The sequence below is a fragment of the Hyaena hyaena genome, unplaced genomic scaffold (assembly GCF_003009895.1).
Source record: "Hyaena hyaena isolate Hyena2069 unplaced genomic scaffold, ASM300989v1 scaffold_4, whole genome shotgun sequence".
In the NCBI taxonomy this organism is placed as follows: domain Eukaryota; kingdom Metazoa; phylum Chordata; class Mammalia; order Carnivora; family Hyaenidae; genus Hyaena; species Hyaena hyaena.
In genome coordinates this window covers 4,897,035-4,902,749 of record NW_024080636.1, presented here as the reverse complement: position 1 = coordinate 4,902,749, position 5,715 = coordinate 4,897,035, and the positions used below count along the sequence as shown (strand labels likewise).

Here is a 5,715-nt window from a genome sequence, read left to right as displayed (position 1 = left end):
CCCCCCCCCCCCAGTTGGCATGTGTCCTCAGGCTCTCAAAAATAAGTAAACATTAAAAAAAAAAAGACAAAATGCTTATGTGTGTGTATGTAAAGGGGAAGCAAAAAGCCTTAGAGTTTCTAAAGTGGCCAGAGTCCACAGCAAAGCAGCCAAGTCCCTCAGCCCTTGCGTGCCGTCCTGGGGGCCCCCGTAGGGTTGATGACGGAAGACCGGATGCTGCTGATGTTGTTTATAAAGACCGTGGGGCCCAGGTAGCAGTGTTCTGGGCAGGTGCATCTTGGTGACATCTGCTGCCACTGAGTAGGTCTCCTTGGGAGCTGGCTGTCCCCCCCCTTGTCACTGCTGAGGCTCTGGAAGGAAATCGCAGGAATAGAAAACAATACGTGATTTTTCTTGAAAATTATAACTTTTTAAAAGATTTATTTAAGTAATCTCTGCACCTGCTATGGGGCTCAAACCCACAACCCTGAGATCAAGAGTCTCATGTTGCACTGCATGAGCAGCCAGGCACCCCCTGAAAATTAAAACTTTATTATTTTTTAAGTTATTACTATTTCTAATGTTTTTATTTTTTAATGTTTTTTTTTTTTTTTTTATTTCTGAGAGAGTGAGACAGCGTAAGCAGGGGAAAATCAGAGAGAGACACACAGAATCTGAAACAAGCTTCAGGCTCTGAGCTGTCAGCAGAGAGCCTGACTTGGGGCTCGAACCCACGGACCATGAGATCATGACCCGAGCTGAAGTCAGATGCTTAACCGACTGAGCCACTCGGGTGCCCCTGTTTTTATTTATTTTTGAGAGCCAGAGCCAGAGCCAGAGACCGAGCATGAGCAGGGAGGGGCAGAGAGAGAGGGAGACACAGAATTTGAAGCAGCTCCAGGCTCTGAGCTGTCAGCATAGAGCCTGATGCGGGGCTTGAACTCATGAACTGTGAGATCATGACCTGAGCTGAAGTCGGATGTTTAACCGGCTGAGCCACCCAGGTGCCCCAAAAATTAAATCTTTAAGTGAAAAAGAACCAGATAAGCAATCCCGTGACCCTACAAATTTAATGGATTATGGAGTGATATTGAAATAAAAATGAGCATATGTAATTTTTTATTGATGTAATTGCTACTTACCGCACGTGACATGTATTTTTTCAACTCTCAGGTGACTCTTTACTCTCCACTGTGGTGTTTTCAGACTTTGCAAAGACTCAGGCCCCGAATGGACCTTTGTTCAGGGCCTCTAGGTTCTGGCCCCTTGACCATCTGTCTTCACGTGATCTCCGGGGAGCTCTGTCTGCCGGCAGGTGCTTGGTGCCCCTCCATACTTGTAGAGCCAGAAGCTCCACCACTGAGCCCGGAAGTATGTGTGATGAGCCCCCCCCCCCCCCCACGAGATTCTGGAGCCCATGATGTGTGAGAACCAGGCCTCTGAGCGAGGATAACCCTTTCCCTGGGCACCTGACAAAATGGAAAGGTGTGGACTGTTTCTTCAGCCCTTTTCCTCTTTTGTGAGGATGATGGTGATGGCGGGGATTCTGTACAGCGGCGATGTCGTGGTGGTGAGGACGGGGACGATGGTGGTGGCTACTGTGATGAACGGCTGTGTGGGCAGCGATGGTGGCGCCCTGCCTCGCCGCCCTCACAGAGAGGCTGGGGAGGTTGGGGCGTGGAAGGGGGGCCCGGCCCCAGGTCCCCCGAGTACTCACCTTGCACTCTTGAGAAAGGCATGGAAACTTCCTCCACCTTGGTTTCCCTGCTGCAGGATGGAAGTAGCTGTATCTTTACAAGCTATAGCAGCCTGTGCAGACATCCAGGGCTTTGTTAGAACTCGGAGGACTGTCCTCGATTCTTATCACGTGACCTCTGTAGGTAAAGGCGTAGAGAGGAAAGAGAACCGTCAGTGAGAACGGTCTGCGATGTTAGACTGTTTTCACTTACATTCTATGTCACCGATACTTGGACATTTCTGTTTGGTTCATCTTTTCTTAACATGAATTTTAAAGCCCGTTTCCTTAAAAACATGTTCAAGAAAACAAGTACGGGAAGCACAAGGGGTCACTGAACCAGACTCCATTACCTGCCCCTCGGTGTGGTGTTTGGGGAGAGGCCTGGCTGTTGGTGGCCCCTCCGTACAGTCCGTGCTGTGGTCTCCACGCAGGGCGCCTCTGCCGCGCCTGCCGCCGCCTCTGCCAGAGTCAGTGAGCCGCCAGGATGCTCACTCTAGTTGCCTTTGCCGTTGCCCGGCCCAAATCAGGTTCTGTTTTATCTACAGGAGCCTCATCTCATTCTGCTAGCTTTGATCAGGCCGTCAGGGTTGAGACGCCCTCCTCTGCTGGCTTCTCCTCTGAGCCCCAGGTGCCTCCTTCCCGACGCAGGGCCTGCTGCCTCTGCAACACACACTCACCCCTAATGAGCTACTTAAAAAATAAGCATTGATTTCTAGATAAAAATCACAATTAATTTTAAATGCCCTCTGTAAGCCTTGTTACAAATAATTGCCAGAAACACACAGGGTCTGAAATTAATTAAAAATCGACAGCCTCGTTTGATGTGGAATGTGCTTCTCATGTTTTAGTTACGTGTGTGAGCCTCGTGGACGCTACTCAGGCGGAGCCAGTGGCTGGGAGGTGCCAGGTGGGGGGATTTGTGGGAGGAGCCGCTGAGCTGTCTGTACCCCCATTCCCCCACCCCCCGCCAGGTCTGGAGTCGTCCAGACCCGGCTCGCAGCCCTGCATCCTCTTAGAGTGGTTGACTTACTTCCCATGCCTCCAGGTCTGCATCTGTGAAATGGGTTTATCAATGTCGGCCCCACAGATAGCTGGTGGAGGGTGATGGCGAGAAGGTACCTGCTCAGAGGCTGTGGTCAGTGCCTAGTGTCAGCCTTCTGTCCTCACCGTCCCTTCCCCAGACCAGCCCTGGAAAGGTTACCCCACACTTCGGTTATTTGGGTCATATTGTTTCATTCATCCGCTGACTTCCGCCGTGAGATAAACACAGAGGCTGGCTGGAAACACAGAAGGCAGAGGCTGTGGACAGAGTTCCCCTCCTCCCTGGGAAGCACCTGCTCAGGGTGGGGAAGTGACTTGATCAAGGCCAGGCCTGGCGAACCAGGCGTGAACCTTCCACGCAATCATGCTGCTGGCCCCGCAAGGCTGTTGGGGTCATCGGGAGTTGGCCTTTGCCAAGGCAGAAGGAGCCAGTGGAGGGCCACGGCGCCGTGATTCCCCCGCCCTCACCCGGGGTAGCGTAAGCCCCTTTCTCAGCAGTGGGGTGGATGTGGAGAGGCGAGGACGGCAGCATTGCTATAGTAACAGGTGCGTTTATATTAACTTGCATTCATGGTCAACCTTTTGTCAGTTTCCATTCCGGAATTCTGAGAATCGCTGCAGTGTGTCCTTGAGCATAGAGCCCTGTAGCCCTTTGCATTTCATCATTGGTCCCTGAGTAGCTATTGTGCGGGGCCACGGAGGAGCCGGGGCCGCACCCCCCGCCCCCCTGCCTAAGGAGCACCTGTGCGGGGTTAGATCTGCCCAGGACTGGGCCTTAGGTCCTGCTCTTTGCTGAATACAGATGCTGGGCAGTTGCTACTTCCTGTCTCTTCACACCTCGGTTTCCTCATCTGCAGATAGGATAGAGCGACACTGACCTCGTTACTCTGTTTGTTCATGTGTTCATTGGGGAGGGGGTGGTGTTTCCTGAGCACCTACTGTGTGCCTGGCCTTGGGTGCTGTGCTGGAGAAACAGACCAACTGCACAGGGTCCCTGCCCTCTACACGCTCCTAGCCAGGTCTGGGGACACACCAGGGCACCCCACCTTGGTGAGTCAAAGGAGGGAGCTCAGAGGGGGTCCTGAGAAGGACCCACCAGTCCAGCCAGGGGCCCCAGGAGACAGAGACCCCGAGAGGGTGGAGGGGACACAGGAAAAGTGCTTAACAACTCGTGCAGCCTCAGTTAGGGCAGTTCCTTGCCTTCCTCCCTCTGTCCCTGCTCGCCGCCTCCCCTCCTCCTCTCCCAGTTCCCCAAGTACCTCCTAACCCTTTCTCTCCCCCTCCCTTGGGAAGCTTTGGATAGTAAGGGCCAGTTCCTCGTCAGGTGTCTTCTATGCCTTTGGTCCCAGAGACAAATACATGGGCCCCCCACCCCCACCCCATGTCCCCACAGACAGCGGCTGCAGAAAAAAAGAGAACAAAGCTTGGGAGTTATTTATTTTATTTCTCACTTTGCAGAAATGTTTATTTGCACGCCGCACGGCAAGGTGGAATGGTTTGATTTGATTAGCAAGTCTAAATGTATTAGCAGCAAGACAGAAACGATATTACAATTAGTGGTAATTAGCCGTGCTGATGACTCTGGGTGGCAGTGCAAGGTGACAGATGTAGCTTTCTGGTCCCGGGTTAGATTGGGGCGGGGCACTCTCCCCTTGCGCAGGGACTCGCTCGGCTCCCTGGAGACCCAGGGCCCGGCCCTGTCGGCAGCAAGTCTGAGTCACAGCTAATTAGTCACTTCACAGAGACACGTGTGCCAGACCCACTTGTGTAAAGTTGACTTCTTGGTGTTTGGTGGGCAGTGGGCCTGACTTTCGGGGATCCAGAACCTTCCAGGCTGCTTTGACTCAGCGCCATGGATGACTGTAGCCGCGGATTCCTACGCACCCTACTTCTCTCTCTACACGTCTTTATCACGCACAGTCTTCCGTACCCCATTCACTTGGGTTTCTTTGGGTTGTGTCCCCGAGGCCCCCGGCCTGGGCTGCAGGAAGGTGCCCGTGGTTACAGTCGCCATTGTTGCTGTGCCGGGCAGGTGGTAACACTGTAAGGCGCTGGGGGTTCACTTAGGGGACCCTGGAGACTGTGTGCCTCGTCTTTATAAGTTAGTTTACCCCACGTGTTGTCAGTGACTTTTCTTTGCTTTGTTTTGTTTCTTTTAAATGTTTATTTTTGAGAGAGAGAGAGAGAGAGAGAGAGAGAGAGACAGACAGACAGAGAATTCCAAGCAGGCTCCGTGCTAACAGCAGACAGCCCAGTGCAGGGCTTGAACTCATGAACCCTGAGATCATGACCTGAGCCGAAGTCAGATGCTCAAACAACTGAGCCACCCAGGCGCCCCAGTTGTCAGTGACTTTGAACAAGGATAAGGGTGGGGGTGGAAATGCCCCCGGGACCCAGCCTGCCCTCTAGGAAGGAGTTCCCAGTCTTACTGCGGAAGCTCCAGACTTGAAAACCTGCAGAAACCAGCCAAGTGCTTCTGTGAGGTGAAGGGAATGATTTGGAGCTGGATGGACATGGGGGTCACCTGACTCTGAGTGTCTTGAATGCCACTGAGTTGTTCACTTTAAAATAGTTATTTTGGGGGGCACCTGGGGAGCTCAGTTGGTTAAGCGTCCAACTTTGGCCAGGCTATGATCTCCGGTTCATGAGTTCGAGCCCCGCGTCGGGCTCTGTGCTGACAGCTCAGAGCCTGGAGCTGCTTCCGTTTCTGTCTCCCTCTCTCTCTGCCCCTCCCATGCTCATGCTCTGTCTCTCCCTCTCTCAAAAATGAATAAACATTAAAAAAATAAAATAGTTATTTTGGGGCACCCAGGTGGTTCATTCATTTGAGTATCTGACTTCGGCTTACGTCATGATCTCACCGTTCATGAGTTTGAGCCCCACATCGGGCTCATGGCTGTCTGTGCAGAGCCCGCTTCAGATCTTCTGTCTCCTTCCCTCTGACCCTCCCCTGCTTA

General features: G+C 52.7%; 1 protein-coding gene and 1 long non-coding RNA gene across 3 annotated transcripts in view; one reads left to right on the top strand and one right to left on the bottom strand.

Annotated features, from left to right (window-relative positions):
• The window catches only part of PHF21B (PHD finger protein 21B), an 88,833-nt gene that overhangs the window by 20,865 nt on the left and 62,253 nt on the right, over positions 1 to 5,715 (top strand). The gene's annotated exons all lie outside the window — the stretch shown is intronic.
• Positions 1,399 to 3,277, bottom strand: LOC120233575. 2 transcript variants are annotated; one of them, XR_005528857.1, is made up of 4 exons: positions 3,227 to 3,277; positions 2,748 to 2,994; positions 2,068 to 2,377; positions 1,399 to 1,853 (listed from the first exon to the last, which is right to left on the bottom strand). It is a non-coding gene; the product is annotated as an uncharacterized LOC120233575 (long non-coding RNA). The 2 variants fall into 2 exon arrangements; XR_005528853.1 differs by having other exon boundaries at positions 2,748 to 3,254.